The sequence below is a fragment of the Mus pahari genome, chromosome 11 (genome assembly GCF_900095145.1).
Source record: "Mus pahari chromosome 11, PAHARI_EIJ_v1.1, whole genome shotgun sequence".
NCBI classification, from domain to species: domain Eukaryota; kingdom Metazoa; phylum Chordata; class Mammalia; order Rodentia; family Muridae; genus Mus; species Mus pahari.
The window spans coordinates 38,631,809-38,650,335 of NC_034600.1; the positions used below are offsets into that span (position 1 = coordinate 38,631,809).

At 44.3% G+C, this 18,527-nt stretch overlaps 1 protein-coding gene and 1 pseudogene across 3 annotated transcripts in view; one reads left to right on the forward strand and one right to left on the reverse strand.

The window, feature by feature from the left end:
* The first annotated feature begins 227 nt into the window (after nucleotides 1–227).
* The window catches only part of Elovl7 (ELOVL fatty acid elongase 7), an 84,246-nt gene continuing 65,946 nt past the window's right edge, over nucleotides 228–18,527 (forward strand). The window contains exon 1 of one of the 3 annotated variants that reach the window (XM_029544126.1): nucleotides 228–277. The gene's annotated coding sequence lies outside the window, so the exon portion shown is untranslated. Of the gene's footprint in view, nucleotides 278–9,382; nucleotides 9,480–18,527 lie in introns of those variants that run through there. The other 2 variants (XM_021208584.2, XM_029544128.1) reach the window with 2 other exon arrangements.
* On the reverse strand, nucleotides 15,428–15,805 carry LOC110328872 (annotated as a pseudogene).

Genomic DNA, 18,527 nt, shown 5'->3' on the forward strand with positions numbered 1-18,527 from the left:
CAGCATTGTTACTGTAGTGGGATTATGGTCTTATTGTGTCCCTTTAAATTCATATGTTGAAATCTAGTCAGCAGTGTTCTGGCATTGGTAGGCGGAGCCTTGGGGAAGAGATGAGATCATAAGAACAGAGCCTCTGCAGATGTAGTATCATATAAAGGTCTCCAGAGAGCTGCCTTGCCTCTTCTACTAACAAGAGCATAGCAAGAAGGTCTGCTGAAGAAATGTCTCCAGACATCGAAGTGACAGTTCCTTGGTCCTGGCCCCAGCATCCAGACATGTAAGAAGTAAATTCCTGTTTATAACTTTCCTGGTTTATAATGTTTTGTTAAAGTAACGCAGGCTTTTTAAATTTTCTTTTTTTTAAAAAAAAAATTAAACATGCTATAAAAATACGAAACAGTATATCACTGGTAAAAATCAAATTTCTTTAATTAAGATCACATTTGATAGTCTGTTAATAAGAGTATCTTTGGGTTGAACGTGTAGGTTAGTGGTAGAGTCTGTGCTTTACAGGAGCAAGGCTCCAGATTTTAAAAGAGCGCCCTCAGTGGCTCATGAAGGTTTTCTAAAGGAATGACAGGCAAAGGAGCAAATTTCCAGAGTTAGTAAGAAGTTACATAATCACCCCAGTGATTGCTAAAATAAGGCAAGATTACAAGGCATGACCAAAGCACCAATGAATTTTGCCCTGATAAAACAGAGCCCATATCTTCTGAATTATGTGAACCTAAACACACCGAACATCAGTTAGCCACCTACTTAAAACTTACAGAGCCCTATGTAAGGCAAACTGCATAACGGATGTGGTAACGTCTGAAAAGTACTGAGAACTAATGAAGTTTCAAAGCATAAATATAATAACAGCTTCCTAATTAGTTACTGTAAATACTTGCCTCAATTAAAGCATTAAAATGTAGTGTTCCTGGATAGTGCATTGTTGGCCATGATAAGATACAAATTAGGGCAGCAGTTCTATTTGAAAGGCTCTTTATCACAAAATGTAGATCATGGTAATTACCATGTTGTTGGATTTGCCCCACCCCATCTGGGACTTTGTGATATTAAGATTGCTTGACTAAATCACCTTTCAGGTATTACAAGGAGCACAGGAAACATTTTCATGGCATTTGAAATCAAATTAGTCAATGTTAATCTCAGGCTCACCAGTGGTAATCCTTCACAGTAGAAAGACATGTTTATTCAGTTTTGAATGATTGGAGTTTGTATGAAGAGTATTACAGTAGTGACTGTTAACAGTCAGTTAAAGGATGGTATTTCCTCATATCTCTCATTTATAGCATAAAAATTTAGCATGCACTTTACATAAATGAACAGGATTACCCCAAAGAAAGTGATTTGTCTGAGGCTCATAGTTCGTGTCGGCATCCAATCATTAGTAATGAAACCTTTGAGCTAGACAGTCTATAAAGAGATTGAAATAATGCAGTGGGATCTGGGAGTGGCTGACTGGTGTCAGGTACCTGGCACAGTGCCATTATGTTCTTGTCTTGACTAAACCAGTTATTTTCACACATACCAGAGATATGACTGTAAGTATTTTAAGGCACTTGTGCGCCCCAACTTTATCCAGTTTCTCCTCGCCATCTACACACTTATTTGGCATCTGTGGTGGTTTAATATGCTTGGCCAAGGGAATGGCTATTAGAAGGTGTGGCCTTGTGAGAGTGGGTGTGGCCTTGTGGGTGTGGGTGTGACTTTATGGGAGGAAGTGTGTTACTATGGGGTGGGCTTTGAGACCCTCCTCCTAGCCATGTGGGATCAGTCTCTCTCCCAGCAGCCTTCAAACCACAATGTAGAACTCTCGGCTCCTCCAGCACCATGCCTGCCTGGACATTGCCATACTTTCCTGCCATGATGATAATGGACTGAACCTCAGAACCTATAAGCCAGCCCCAATTAAATGTCTTTTATAAGAGTTGCCTTGGCCATGGTGTCTCTTCACAGCAATGGAAACCCTAACTAAGACAGCATCTTTGGCATGTAAGCTATTCTCCTAGGCAACAAGGATTGAAAAGCAAGACAAAATCTCTTTCCTGAAGAGTTCATAATCTAGGTGGATAGGTAATAAAGACATGTCAGGAGATATGGGCCACACAGCGTGTTAAACTGCCAGTCATACAATATCTGTATCAGAATCATGCAGAGTGTTATGGAAATGTTGGCCTACCCTTTTGGGCTACTAAATCGGCATCCCTGAAAATGCTTTTCTGGGAGACTGATTTTTTTATATATTTTTTTATTTTATATATATTCTTATCTTGAATTTGCTGTATGTCCCAGGCTGGCCTTAAACTCATGGTGATCTTCCTGTCTCAACCTCTAAGTGTTTGGATTACAAGCATACATCACTACACCCAGATCTAGAAATGTGCATTTTAACCATCCAATGATCCTGGCTTTCAGTAATGTTTGGTGGCCACTGCTAAGAGAAGTAACCAGTATGGATTCAGTCTTCCTCTCCATGGATGAAAAGCGGTGAGCAGAAATAAAAGTTTATTTATTCTCAAGGGAAGTCATTAACTCAAGATAAGGTTTAAAAGAAGTAATAGCCAAGTTAATAAAATGAGAGTTCAGTAAAGACAAGGGACACAGAATTACACAAAAAGTATAACATTTTGGGGATAACAAGATGGTTCAGAGGGTAAAGGTGCTTGCTGTATAAGGCTGACAACCTGTGTTCTGTAACTGGAACTCACCCAAAATGGAAGAGAAGAACAGAAAGTTGTTCTGTAGCCTGGGCCACACCATTGTTCATGTGTCTGCACTGGCCTCAGTCCTGTATCAGTCATGTGGCCTCAGATCATGTGTCTTCACACACACACACACACACACACACACACACACACACACACACTCACTCACTCACTCACAAAAAAGATTAAATCTAAAAATTAGTAATGGTTTTAAATTTACAATTGAAAATATAACTTAAATACACATAAAGCCTCTATTTGCTGAATAATTTACAGTAGCAGCAATAAGTACAAAATGAACAAGTATAACACAGAAAGACAGATATAGAGAGAATTAAAGCTATTAACCAAGAAGTTAGCAGGACGAGAGAGCACTTCAGTGGTACACAGCTACACATTCAGACAAAACGTTCATATGCATAAAATTATTTAACAAACTAAAAAATACCCAGAGAAGTTAGGCATGGTAGCATATGTCTATGATCTCAGCATACAGAGCATGAGGTGCAAGTGTATCAAGTTTGAGGTCAACCCGGGTTAAATAGTGAAACCTTTTCTGTAAAAAAAAAAAAAAGTTTTTCAGAAATGGAGAAGTCATAAATATGTTTATGGCTAGGATCATCTCAATATTTTAAAGAGGCCAAATTATCCTTATACGTTTAAAGCAATTCAAACAAAATTATATGCCTTAACGTTTCCGTGTGTTGGTGGGGAGATGGAACGTGTTAGTCTATGTGTTTACTATTGTTTTTAACGTCAAGGAACTGGTTAAATAAATCATGATCGAGTCATATTGTAGAGATATAGAAGGTAAATAAATAGAGATTTTATGGATTGAACATCAAGACTCACTGTTTATTAAGGAAAAAGGAGGAATATAGAAGTATGTGAAGTTTTCCAGTATTTTTATTAAGAAAATAAATAGGCAAACAAATAAATAAATGCTCGTGTTGTCTTTTATACACGTTACAAAATATCTCTGGAAGCCTATCAGAACAATTTGGATAGGACAAAGGCAGGCAGGAGGTTTTTACTATGTACATCAGCAAGATTCAAAGTTATAATGTGGTGTGTGTGTGTGTGTGTGTGTGTAAAACACTAAACGATTAGATTATTTTTTATATTATGTGCATGTGTGTTTTGCCTGAGTGTGTGCCCACCAGTGTAGACATAAGAGGACACCTTTCAGAAGTCACTTCTCTCCTTCATCCTGTGGACACAGAAGGCTACACAGGTCGTCAGGCTTGGTGGTGGTGCACACGTGCACTGACTGAGCCTACCCTCCAGCCCCATCTACTTTTGTGTTGGATTGACTGCTTGTTTAAAAATAAGAATAATTTTTAAGTGATCCAGAGCACTGGATACCAATTTTAGAATGTCAAGTGAGTATATGAACTCACGAGATGCTGTTCAGTATCACTGAGCATGTTCATCAAAGCCACGGTGAGATGGCACCTCACATCTGTCAGACTGGTGAAGTGTAAGGTCTGAGGCCATTAGATAGATCATCAATGGAGATCTACTACTGCCCAGCCGACAGTGGAAATAAGAGTACAAAAGGATTATCGTAATAATGTGCTTATTCCATGTCTATATTGTGTTGTCATGATTAGATGTTGTATAATATATATGATCTAAGAAGGCCACATGTTGGCAAGGGCTAGGGGGCAAACTGAGTTATTACATATTGTAATAAATGTATAATTCGACACTACTTAGGAGAATAAAACATTAAGCGCTGCATACTAAAAGCGCTTCCCTGAGTTTAGAACTGGTGATATTTGGAGGTGGGCCTTTCAAATGATTGGGTTTTCATGTTTCAGTTTTTAAATGTATTTATTTGTGGGATGTATGCACACATGCTTGTGCAGTTCACAGACTTGTGGAGTTCAGAGGAAAACTTTTGGGAATCATTGGCCTAAAATGATTAGCTTTCGGGGGTAGTTGTAGATGAGACATCAGAATGAGGGTGCCCCGATCCTCTTCTAAACACACTCCCAAGAAGAAAGAGAATCCATGAGCAAGATCAAGAAGATCGCCACCTGCAAACTGAATAGGTCCCTTCCAGGACCTGACCTTGGACTTGACTGTATAACTGTAAGAAAATGCCACTTATCTAATCTATCTAGCCTATGGTATTTTGTTATAACTTAACTTTGTTCATCATCAGGCAAATGTACAAAGGCTTTGTTGTTCAATACTGTAGTAATTAAATGAATAAAAACTTACATGCATCTACACTAATAAGTCATTGACAAGGATTGGTTGAGACTGGTAAGATGGCTCCGTGGGTAAAGATGGTTGCTGCTGGATGGGAGAGAGCTGACTCCTATTAGATTCCCTCTGACCTCCACACTAGGGTCATGCATACATGGTACACACACACACACACACACACACACACACACACACACACACAATAAATCAGTGTGCATGCACTAAAAATAAATCTAAAAAATAAAATAAAAGTTGACTACAGAACAGTTTTGGGATAATATATGTGGTCTGGTACTAGTTATTTACAATGTAGTTGTTTATTTTACATTTACATGAAAAAAATCACAGTATGTATGAGGGCTATGTAACAAAAACCACAGGAATGGCCTGCTGTTGTTTCTGAATTCCTCTTTGGAATAAAAAGAATCAAAGTAGGCTAGAGTTCTAACTATTGCCTGCCTGCCTGCCTGCCTCTCTCTCTCTCTCTCTCTCTCTCTCTCTCTCTCTCTCTCTTTCTCTCTTTTTCCCTCCCCCTCTTTCTCCCTCCCCCTCTCTCTGTCTCTCTCTCTCTCTGTCTGTCTTTTTCTTTCTTCCTTTTAATATGTATGTACAACAGAGCCTCTGCATAGTTGACAATGCTTGTGCTTCACTCTGATCTCCTTGGATCCCTTCCTGACTCCACAGCAAACTGGATAGTCAACAGTCTAAAGCTCTCTTCTGCGATTGCTCTCTTCCCATCTACTCTTGAAACCCACTCTGGCCAAAGTTTCACCCTGTCCATTTAAGTAAAGCCATCTGTGTCACATTCGGTGGATGACTTCCATATTGTTAAATCCACGGTCTCGTCTAGTACTCGGCATTCACTAGCTCCATGTTGTAACATGTTGTTTTTCTCCTACAGTGATAAGAATCTGTGTTATTCTTTAGCAAGCGTTCTTTTTCACCACCTTCCAGAGTTGGCTTCATATTTTTATAGGTCAGAGATGTTGAATCCGGCTCTCTGATGGCTTCAAGGCAATGGACTGTTAGCCCACCTGATGTGGCAGGGAACTTCTCATAAGCTTTGGAGTGCCATTTGGACTTGAGTGGTGTGCTGTGAGGTCTCAAGCCAGCTGCTGCGTCTTCTTTCTTGGTTTCAGAGGCCATCAGTTGAGGCAAGGCCAGCTTGTCTACTAAACCTACGTACAGATTGGTGGCCATGAAGACAAAGGCACATCTACTAGTTATTTTGCTAGGGAGTGATTTGCTATACACTGCTACTATGGCATTCCTAACAGAGCTACCTTCCAGGAATCATGGTTGCTCCGATTTTCCTCCAGACTGGCTCTCCATCCCCAATCCCTAACCACTCACCTCTGCAGTGTCCCAGGAGCCTGTCTGCAGACTCCTCATCTCTTTTCTCATTTTACGATGCTCTTACCCATCTTTAAAAAATATCATGAGGCTGATAAGTCCTAAATTTACATTCCCAGCCAAGCCCCCCTCTCAGTCTGCAGACTGAGATAACCAACTGCGTGTCTGATGTCTGATACACCCACTTGGATACCTAATGGCCTTCTCCATTTAAATCAGCCTTCGAACAAGCTCTGCCCTTTGCCCTACTTTTTTCTCTGTCTTCCTCTTTATACAAGCAACATGTTCTTTGCAGTAACTTATGGAAAACGCTTTGAAGTAATTTTTTTTGAACACACCCTCTCTTATCGCTCACCTCAGTTCTTTGGGAATCGGGTTGGCACTTGTCATCAAGATGTATCGGAGGTGGGGTGATGAGACAGGGTGTGGTTGACCTGGAGCTCCCTACATAAACCAGGCTGGCCTTGAACTCATAGAGACCCACCAGCCTCTGCCTCTGAATGCCAGAATGTATTTTAAAGCCTGACCTTTTCACTTAGACCAACTCCTCGTTGCCTTTGCTTTATCTAATCTGGATTGTGAAAGAGTCTCTTAGCTGTCTCCTTGCTCTGTCTCTGCCATCCCCCCTCCCCCCATCCCCTATTCTAGTCTCAGTAAAGTTGTTAGGACGCTTACTTTAAAATGCCAGGCTGGAACAAAAGGCCTATCATCCCAGAACTTAGGAGGCTGAGGCAGGAGGATTGAAAGTTTGAGGGCAGCCTGGATTTCATAGCCAGATCTTGCCCCCAAGAAGACATAAGAAGAAAGAAAAGGAAAAGGAAAGAAAAAGAAAAAAGGAAGGAAAGAAAAAAAAAGAAAAAGAAAAGAAAAGGTTTAAAACCGAGTGGCCAGAAGGTGCCACCCTTCAGAACTGCTCCTTGAGACTTTACTGGCATTCGATGTTGCCCTCCCTGTTCCAGTTCAGCTCCTCCAACCTCCTGGGTCTTCTGGGAACTGTGGCCTCCTTCCTGTCTGTGCCCATGCCTTCTCCTGTCTGTGCCCGTGCCTTCAGCTTAGCTGCTGTTCCTGTTGCCTGGAGTGCTTTTTTTGTTTTTTTACCCCTATAGACACACAGCTTTGCCACTTTAAAAATCTTGACCCAGACTTCCTCTTAGCCTGTCATTTCAGCACTGGGGAGCAGGGAACAGGAGGGATATACGTTTGAGGATAGCCTGGGTTAATATCAGCCATTTTATTCCCAGCCACTGCTGCATAGTGAATCTCAAAACCACAAGACACAAAAGGCTCCTTTCATGGAGGCCTTCAACAATGCAGCTTCCCCCTCCCCTCCCCCCCTCAAAATCCCCATGCCCCTCCCTTTCCTGTGGTACTCATCAGGACCTGAACACAGCATCCCCCCCCCCCCCCCGACCTGGTTATACATTAATGTTATTGTAAGCTCTGGTTAGTCTGAAGGTTCCCTCCCTGAAAAGACAGAACGTTTTTAGTTTGTGTTGTCTGCTGGATCCTGGAGTGGGGTGGGATGGGGGTGGGGGGGTAACAGCATTAAATAGGTCTTAAATCCAATTACATGAATCTAATTAGGCTCTTGCATGTTTGAAATTTTATACAGATAGAAACAGTGACAGGCATGTGACAATTGTCTCTAATTTTTAAGGCGTTCCCAAATCTACCAAACAACTTATTTGTAAGATGAAAGAAGAGAGTAAACAAGGATTCGTTTGTTTGTTTGTTGATTGATGTAGAGCACTGAGCTCAGGACCTTGCACATGCCCGGCAAGCCCTCTACCACCAAGTTTATCTCCAGTAGAAGAAATCTTCAGCTTCTTAATTTGCATTTGAACTTCTGTGCTTTGGGAGTTGCCCTCTCATTGACTCTTCAGAGGGAGTGCCCAGAGTTTTATGTTAGACACTGAAACCTTATTTTCAATGTTCTAGGGTTGGGTCATGGGAGGCTTGCTTGCTTGATTGGTTTTGCTTTCCCTATCTACCCTCTCTACTTGTCAAGAGTCTTATTCCTTATTTATTTATTATTATTATTATTATTATTATTATTATTATTATTTTGGTTTTTCGAGACAGGGTTTCTCTGTGTAGCCCTGGCTGTCCTGGAGCTCACTCTGCAGACCAGGCTGGCCTCGAACTCAATAATCCGCCTGCCTCTGCCTCCTGAGTGCTGGGATTAAAGGCGTGCGCCACCACTGCTGGGCAAGAGTCTTCTTCCTATCCTGATTCTAGGTTAGGAATTCTAGCGCAAGCACAGCCCACGTGGTGAGGCAGTCAGTCGCACAGGGGATTGGAGTTCGGGGCGTAGTTTTAGGTTTATTCTAGTTTTCGGTTTTGCTGTAGAAGCAGGTACCTCTAGACTTACATTTTGCCTTCCTGCTATTACACTTGATTAGAAATCGTAACTAAACACAGGACTAGCTCATTAAAAAAAAAAAGAAGAAGAAGTCCAGTGCACAAGCCCAGGCCTACATTCATCAAGCTCAGCACTTCCAATCCAACAATCATTGAAGGAGACAGGAGTTTGCTAAACTTTGTTCCTTGTGCCAGTTCTGATTACCATTAAAAAAAAGTTGCATACAGTCTGTTCTTCATTGCACTAAAAGCCTCCCCGCGCCTCCAATTTCTCAACAATTCATTTCTTAATAATAAGAAGGGATTGAGCTGCCCAATTCTGGCTTGGGCATCTTTACTGGTCTGGTCTCCATTTTAGAGACCTATTTCTCTTTCAACCCTTCTTCCCTCCACCTGCGCCCTCCGCCCGTCCTGTAATCCATCAGAGTCAAGCAGGATGACAATTCCCATAGTATTTTGGTTAAGCATGCGGATGAACCCAGATCATGGCATTCACGCTCAGAAAGAAAGGGCACCAGTAGAGCGAACGGGAACCGGCCCCCTATTGCACCCTGGGTTGCTCGGGGCCAGGCTCTACCCGCGGCGAGGGCGGCAGCGGGAGAGACTGGCATGACTCCCCACCCCTCGGCGGCACCTGGCGGCGGCGGGCAGGCGGGCCGGAGGGGCGGTCCCGGGTGACGCGCGGGGCTGGGAGAGCCGGCAGGTGCCACCCCACCGCCTCCGCCCCTCGCAGCCTGGTCCGCAGCCCCGGCAGCAGGGGCCGCTGTGAGAGCTGCGCTCGCACCGCCCGCCGCCGCCCTCGGCTCCCGCGCGCGCTGCTCGCCCCTCGGCGCGGTGAGTGCGGGGCTGCGGGCCCCAGCAGACTGGGCGATGCTTTCGGGGGGTGGCGCGGAGGGCTGCGGGGGAAGGACGCGCGAGCCGAAGGGGCCGAGCCCCCGGGGGTCTCACGGAAAAGGGAGCGGCGTGGGGCCGGGCAGGGCCTCCCTCCTGGCAGGGCTGCTCGCCGATCGGGTGCGCCGCGCTCACCTGTGCCTCCCGGAGCCCTGGAGCCCTGCACCCCTAGGGAAGATCGGGGCCCCCGGGGCATGGGGTGCTGAGGTGCTGTGGGTGAGACTCAAGGAGGGAAGGTCTTGCTCGACCTTGGACCGCGGAGGTCACTTTCTCGGCTCCGGGACTTGGCTTCCCACAAACCAGCTATCCCTTCTTCCTGCTTCTGGGTGCGTCCCGCCTGCCCGCGGGAACTTAGGGCGCTGTCTCTTTGGCTCCGGGAACAGCATCCCGTCCCGGTGACTGCTGCGGGCCAGGGAGGGAGGATGAGTCCACGGCCGTGGAACAGGTCGTTCTGGAGACGGAGTGGCAAATCCTGTCATTTATCGCCTAGGTGTCCTGTGGGGTGAAGTGGGCCTTTCCTTCTTATCAGCCCTCGCTGATTCAAACTTACCGGACTCAGAGAAGCGCCTTTGGGGACTAACTGGGGAACTTGGGGCGGGAGTGGTTGGGCTGGCAGCAAGGCACAAAAGCCCCACTCCCACTGAGCAATAGTTTAAGAGACCGGCGACTGCCTACTGAGCTCCCTCCTGTCCCCGAAGCAGCCCCTGAGCGTTTTCGCTCAGCTCTGAGCTCCCGGGTCATTTTCTTCCTCTCACTCCTGTTTTGCGTTTCTTATACAAAACTCATCCTCTTTAGTGAGTGACGCCACCTCCGTACTTTGCGCTTGTGGTTTACAATTTGCAGTTTTTGCTCAGGGGGAAATTGTTCTCCCCAAGGTCATCGAGGACTAGGTTTTAAAAAAAAAATCCCTTTCCCTTACCCCGTAGCAGATGCTTATCCTGTGCTTGTGTGCCTGGCACTGAGAGCTTAACCCTGTCAGTCCTCAAGAAACCTGTTAAGTAGATATTGTTTTCTGTTTGGGACTTGGCCTGCAACTAGCCAGGAGCTCTTGGCCACTCTGCTAGTCTGATGAACCCAGAGTTCTTGGATCTTACTGTCGCTAAACGCTATGCAGGTTCAAGCATCAGGCCCGGGACTCTTAATCTCTGGCTCCTTTTCCTTCTTGTTCCTTTTTTTTTACTGTACCAGCTAAAGCTGATACCAGTCTCTTGATCCCTCTTCTTGTCTCCCTGCTACCGGGTGTGAACCACAGTGGGCCTTGCACATGTTAAGTGTTTACTCTTGGTCTGAGCCACGCGCCCAGCCCTTTATAAGATAGATATCTTTAAAAGATAGAAAATTAGATTGACAGGTTGATTTCCTAAAAACTCATTTTTCAAGTCTACTTAACTTCAATTGAAATCCAGGGGCCCTGTGTATTCAGTTTAGTCTAGGATCTTTGAGGAGACATTATAATACTCTGTTTCTGTGCTCCATGTCTTCCCAAAGCTCCCATAGAAGATGATTTCTGCCATCATTAACCTAGTCACCAAGATGCAAAAACTCAGCCATCCTGCCTCCTGCCACCGCTCCCTAATCCCAATTATGGATTTATCCAGCTCTGCTCTCTCTTGCCTTTCTCAGTCTCAGCCTGCACCCCTCCCATCTGCTCTTCACCACACTTCCTCTTTCCCAATTCGAACACATACTTATCACTCATCATACCCGCCTTTCTTTTCCCTCTTATTTATTTTGAAATAAGGTCTCATGTATTCCAGGCTGGCTTCGAACTCTCTGGGTAGCCGAGGATGACCTTGAACTTCAGATTCTTCTGCTTCTAACCTCTGAATTGTTGTGATTATAAGCACATGCCACAATTTCCAGTATTATTCAGTGCTGGAGAGGGAAACCTGAGGCTTTATGCATGCTAGATAAGCATCCGACCAACTGAGCCCCATCCTCAGCCAATACACATTTCCATTATCTTCTTTAGTGTTTGCTTTCTTCCAGGAGGTCCTGGGCAACTTAAAACATTACACTATCAGGCGTTCTGTGTAGTAGTCACTTAATAGATATTTGTAGACCAAAGTACAACATGAGCTAAGGTAGCTCAGGCCCAGTAGTAGCCTTGATGGTAGTAGAAGCCAGCTTTATAGGATATTCATAAGTTTGCACTGGTAGGCGTGGGGGAGCTGGCAGACAGTGCAAATGGGAGAGAGGCAAACCTCTGCCGGGTGTATTGCCATGCTGAGGTACCCGGTTGTCCCGATTAATCGTTGCATCTCCTGGTGTGATTCAGGAGCCAAATTTTATAGGAAGTGTGAATCTCAAAACAAAATAGGAAACAAAACAGTAAGTTTTCTCAAAATAATCTTTTTTTTTTTTTTAAAAATTGGAAATACAGCACATATATAAAAGTGCATAAAACATCAGTGAACAGAAGAGGCAGTGGCTATGTTTAACCGTTAAATGTCTTTTTCTGTCATTACATATGACATCGGAGGAGGGTGCAGTCGGGATAAACAGGGCTCCTTTCACCAAGCCTTGTGTGTCTGAACTAAGCTGGGGAGGCAAGGCCAGCAGAGTTAGCTGCACATGGTAAGGTCTGAGGTGATGAGATAAGAGGACAAGAGATTTACCAGTCAAGAGGTAGGATTTTTTCCTCAATAAGTCGTTTATTCTCTATGATGTATCTCTTGTGCAAGCATCACTTTTAAGGTAGGGAAGGATGCTATTTCGAGCCACCGTAGATATGGTAGAAACCATCTGGACTTTAATGATTCATATCATATATTATGGATTATACTATAAGCAGATCTTTAAAGAAGAATATTTCTCACGTGTCTTCATATGAATCATTCAGCCTTGAAAAACCCAGAACTTATGGGAAAGTTGGTAACCTCTACCAAATTTGGCAGATAAAAAAAGATAGGTTGTCTAAAGAGAGCTATGGTGACACATACCTGTATCCCCAAATTTTGGGAGGTGGAGGCAGGCGGATTAAAAGTGTAAGATCATCTTTAGCTATATAGTGAGTTTGGGTTCAGCCTGGGCTACCTGAGACTCTTTTCAAGAAAACTTTTTTTTTTTTTTTGGTCTTCTACAACAGTGAAATTTCCTACCGTGCTTCATAACTGATACAGATCAATTAAAAGCACATCGTAACACACTGGGCTTAGAAAAAAGTACCCTTTTAATAAATGATAGCAGTAGACTGACTGTCACATACAGTTCTTACATATTATTCAAATGAAATGTTTCTACAGAGACCCACAAATGCCTGTAAGGATGTATTATGCGTGCCCTGGTTGGGGGAAATATAAAAACTGGTATACTTACTACGATGTCAGTGTAGGGTAGTCTTAAAAATCTAATGTAGAAACTGCCATAAGATCCAGTTGTACCTGGGCATATGCCCAAGGATTCCAAATCAGCAAGCACAGAGATACATACATACATGCTTATGGGCATCAAGACAGCCATTAGTGGGGGGGGGGGGAAGGAGTTAGGAAGGAGAAGGGACAGAAACTGAGGGACTGGAACACACGTGACATGAAAGCAGAAGAGGAGAAGCTGCAGGTGTGAAGAATGAACATAGCTTTTACACGGGCTCTGGGATCCAAACTCAGGTCCTTGCACCTGCGCAACAAGAGCGCTAGCCACTGAGCATCCCCCGAGAACTTGTCTGCTACCTTAAAATACTAGTAAGAAAGAAACTTGACTTCCGTGTAACGCCACAAGTTTTCCAGGTTAACAACCAACCCCTCTGGAAAAGCAATAGGTAACAGATTCTTAAATAACACAGCCCAGGTTCTTTCCTTTTAATGTAAGGCACAGGGCCAATCCCGGACAAAGGCTTACAAGTTGTGGCCTGAGAAAACATTTGACTGTCAGCTGCATGTCGGGCAGGGTGGGCTGGACAGGCTCGGGACCTGTCCAAGGCTGTGTGGGTTAGTGGGGCAAAGTACTGAACAGCTGTCATACAAAGATGAGTGGGGCAGGTAAAATAGAGACAGACTAGGGGACTCTCTGGGCAACTGGGAAGTGGGTGATGGTTGGGACATGAAATCCCAAAAGGGAAAGAAGGGAAAAGATCCAAGAGTTGGAAAGTGTGTGGTGTGTGTGTTACACACGCGTGCACACACCTCTCTTTCCCTCATTGTGTGTGTGAGAGAGACTGGATCTCTGTGTGTGTGCCTCTGTGTGTGTACTTGTGTGTGTGACTGTGTGCCTCTCTGTCTGTGTGTCTCTATGTGTGACTATGTGTGTGCCTCTTTGTGTGTCTGTGTGTGAAAGACTGTGTGTACCTCTGTCTCTGTCTCTGTGTCACTGTCTCTGTCTCTGTCTCTCTCTGTGTGTGTGTTTGTGTGTGTGTGTAGACTAGAGGTTGATATGGGATGCCTTAATACCCTCCACTGAAAATACTTTTGCATAACTATATAAAACAGCATGAGATAAAGTTGCCTACGAAGCAGGGGAAAAGGTTTACTGAGAGCCCTGCTTTTACCTAGTGAAGATCTTTTTTTCTTTTGTTCTGTAGTCAGGGGTGGAGATGTTCCTGGATGCAGGTAAGGAACCTGTGAAAATTTTATCACTCAACCGTCTGGTGTCTGACACTTGGGCACTGTGAACCTCTCCTATACAGGTTCTGCCTCATCTCACTATCTGATTTGGAAAGGGCAGCTGCCTCCATTGTTTATATTCCCTGCTTGCCTGTCAATTTCAGGATTACAAAAAACAGAGAGCATGGGCATCCTTTGTACCTCAGTGCTTCTAGGATGCTCAAATCCGCATTTAAATGAGGAATCTCTGTAGACAACAAGGAGGTAGAGATTCTGGTTGTTTCTCAGGCATCAGTACCAGTTATAGAGAAGCACTTCACACTTGTCTCACGAGTCAGCAAGGTCTATGGGGGAGGGGGGGTCGTCTTGCGCATGCGCACAGTGAGGGGGAAAAGCAGGAAGCGTACTGCTGCCACACAAGGCGAAGCACGCAGCAAAGGTTCAAACCCAAGGTCTATGCAGTCAAGCTTTCCCCACCCTGTATACCAACTCTGTGGTTGACATGGAGCTGCGGTGGAAGGGTGATGCTATCGCTTTGTGAAGCAATCCTAATAATAAAGCCAGTGTAGACTTTCGAGTAATGGCAGGGATGTACGATCTGGCCTCCGAGTAGCTTCAGTAGCCCAGAATGTTCATCCATCTGCCTTCTTCTTTCCTATCTCAGATGACATTGTGATTTGCGTCGTGTTTTCAGGATTGAATGATGTGATAGCACAGAACTGAGAGAGGGGATGGATGCTTCTTACTTCAGGGTGACCTTCCTTCGGCCTGTGCTTCCCTGCCCCTCTTACCTCTTTTCTGTGCCTGTTTAGGTAGACAATAAAGGGTAGGATCCCGTGACTCAACCACCAACAGTGTTCACTACATATTCAAATCTTGTTGCTTACCCACCATCTACTTAGCACAGGAGGATAACATCAGCCCTCATCCTCCTCCCTGTAACTCTATCAAGCAAGTGTGACTTGACGAAAGAAGGCAGGATTGACTGATGTTCTTAGGAATCCGGAGTCTGAGTGCTTATTCTTCAGGAGCCTAGGGTGGGTTCCCGCCCTTATGTAGATAGCGTGTTTTAAATCAAGGTGCGAGTGTCAATGTTTATTTTCAAAGGAAGAAAAAAAAATATGAGCAATGGGTAAACCATTTATCATTAAATATAGTTAGTGTCTTTTAAAAAATATGTTGCTCATATATAGTTGCCATTCCTATAGATAAAAAAAAAAAAATGGTTGGATGTTGGCAATTTGCATGTGGTTTCCACCTTCCATCTCCCAAGCAACAGTGCAGTTCTTTTTTTCTTTTTTCTTTCTTTTTTCTTTCTTTTTTTCTGCAACTTTATTGGCATCCAGCGGGTTAGCCCTCATCCACATTGACCGGCTGTAGATTTTTGAATGTGATAACAGGCGCGTAAGTTACCAGAGTGTACAGCTTATTTGGTGAATCCTCGTCTCATTACGTTTTCTGGACAAATGTACTCGGATGTGATACGGAACATTCCTATTCCCTTGGCCCAGACAGCTTTACTGAGCTTTATTATGTCCATGCGCACATCTGGAGCCCCCATCTCCTTTATAGCACATGTCCGGATTTCTTTGAGTGCCCTAGGAGCACGCTTTCTGAAGCCCACTCCGTGGATGCGCTTGTGAAAGTTGATGGTGTATTCTCGGGTCACCACTCGTTGATGGCAGAACAGCCCTTTTTCTTCTCGCCACCCTTCTTTGCGGGAGCCATCTAAACGCTGGCGAAAGGGAGGCTTTGGCTGAGCCCAAGTTGAAAAGGACAGGCACGAGGGATTGTGGGAAGGAAAACCCGGTAGCCCTACAACTCAACCATGCAATTCTATTGAAAATCTAACATGTTAACCTGATACGACTGCAGGTCCTCATGTCACCATACACACACCGGGCAGTGGCCAAAGATAGAGAACGCCAGCTCCCAGTAACACGTTCCCATCCAGCTCCTGCGCTGTTTGCCCAACAGGGCTATGTGTTTATTGTAAACCCTCTGGGTCCAGTTACACGTATGGTTGCAATAGATAATGTAAATAAGTGTGTGAACTGATGGAGCGTAAGTTCAGCAGGAAAGAGTATTATTGTTTCTGTGGGAGGCAAATTGAATTCTTTGGGAAATTCCCGGGAAAGGGAGCCCTGAAAAAGTGGTCCAGAAAACTACAAAAGATCAGAAAAGAAAATTGTAAAACCGCAAAAACAAACAAACAAACACCCCCCCCGGAAAAAAAAAAGAAAAAAAGAAAGAAAGAAAAGAAAAGAAAAGAAAAGAAAAGAAAAGAAAAGAAAAGAAAAGAAAAAGCTGAATTGAAAGCTGACGTCCTGTACTTGCCTTACAAGCCTTGCCTTTGTTATAGCATTTTTGATCCAGGTAACCATGAAAACTGGACATTGGAGAAAATAAGGTCTTGGTATGTCCAATACTGGAAAGATATTATTAATGGGTTCATCCTCAAGGAAGGTTTTAGACTTTGAAAAAGTAGGGAAATAGTACGTGTTTGGATAGTTTATGATAAAGAAAATATTTATGTTATATACAGAATTTAAAATAGTTACCCCCCCCGACAACTAAAATCATCATCATCATCATCATCATCATCATCACCATCATCATCATCATCATCATCATCATCATCATCTTCCAGACGCAGTTAAATTGCTACTCTCTGCCGTTACTTTTGCCACACTGTAGGAAGTGGCAAGTACTGTTGATTCTGGAGCTGACCCATGTGCCTACAGCAATAGACAGGGGGAACCTTTGCCCCTGGAACCCACCAGCACACACATAGGCAGATCTTTCTTTTCATTGCACAGCACCCCCCCCCCATGATGCTACATGATCAACTCGTACTTTTTGTTCATAATTGGACTTTGGGCATCCACAGGTCTTCTAAATTTGCTTTGAATAATGTGAGCCAAAAATGTAGAGCTTAGCTCACTGGTTTCTACCTGCCACAAGTAGTCTACACGAGAGTGGAAAGGAAAATCACACACTCTGGCAGGATCACAGTTGTCTATCACCTGATAGCTTCCTTAGGGCTGCTAATCTGACAAATTGAGTGGGTGTGATGTCACTCATTCTAGCCCACAATATCATGGAAGGATTAGCCATTCTTTCTAATGCATTAACAGGTTAATGAACAAAATCCACGTTACGTTATAAAAGAAGAAGAAGAAAGCATGTATTGTAATAACACTTACTGATCACCGGCTCTCTGTCAAGCCCTGTGCTATGTGTTCTATACATGCTTTAATCTTATTTATTTTAAAGACTTATGTATATGAGTACACTGTAGCTATTTTCAGATACACTAGAAGAGGGCATCAGATCCCATTACAGATGGTTGTGAACCACCATGTGGTTGCTGGGAATTGAACTTAGGACCTCTGGAAGAGCAGTCAGTGCAACGTTAGGAAGGTTGGGAACCGCTGACCTAGCGGTCACCTCCAGTTCTCCTTATCTGTTGTCTATGTTCAAATTAGCAGCGTTCATGCTAGCTCTGTCAGGAACTATAAGCCACTATTCCTACTGTGCTCCTATAATCAATTCTCTGCCAAGAAACAAACCAAAATTTTAAAAGCATAGGTTGAGATCATGTGACTGTTGTGCTTAAAAGCTTATGACAGGAATTTTGGTTGCACAAGGCAACCAAATCTGGAGACAGATGGTGGTGATGGCAGCAAACCCGAGTGAAAGCGTCAGATAGCAGCGACTTGTGCATTTAGGAATGCTGAAGATGGTGAATTGGAGGTCTATGTCTTCGAAAACTGCACACTTTAAATGAATAGCTTCTGACACTTTCGTCTCACATGGAGACGGAAATGAGAGTTGCTCCCACCATCCAGGATGATCTGCCTTCCCATCACCCTGGAATGAAGCATCAGTCTCCCCATCTTCGCTCTGTGTTTGCTTCTGTTCTCCTGACAGGGTTCATTTCTGCCCCCGAGCCTTGTTCTTTGTTCTTGCCCCCCTCCAGACTCCTCAGCCTGCACACACTCTCCCGTGCCCTCCACCTTCCCGACTAGGAAGTTCCCCTGCTCCATCACAAACTTAATCCATTTTCTTCCTCACCTGTGCCTCCGCTGCTTTTACTTCTCTGCGCACTTATCCTCGCTTGTGTCTGTCCTCCCACGAGGTCGCACGTTCCTTGGAAAGGGGAAAGGGTATCTGACTACATAACTCTAGTGTCAAGAGAGGACGCTTGGCACATAGCAGTTTTCCAATTTGTTCCATGAAGGAACAGGGACAAGTCTCTCCTGCACACCGTACAGTCTGGGAGAGCCTTGGCAGCCTGGGGCTGTGCTTACTGCAAGGACTTTAAGGCCCCCTCAGCTTTATAGAGAACGGACATGAACTCTACTCAAAGGAAAATGATCTCTCTCTAGGTTCCTGCCCTGCTTGAGTACCGGTTCTCTCTCTCCCCCTCCCCCTCTCCCTCTCCCCC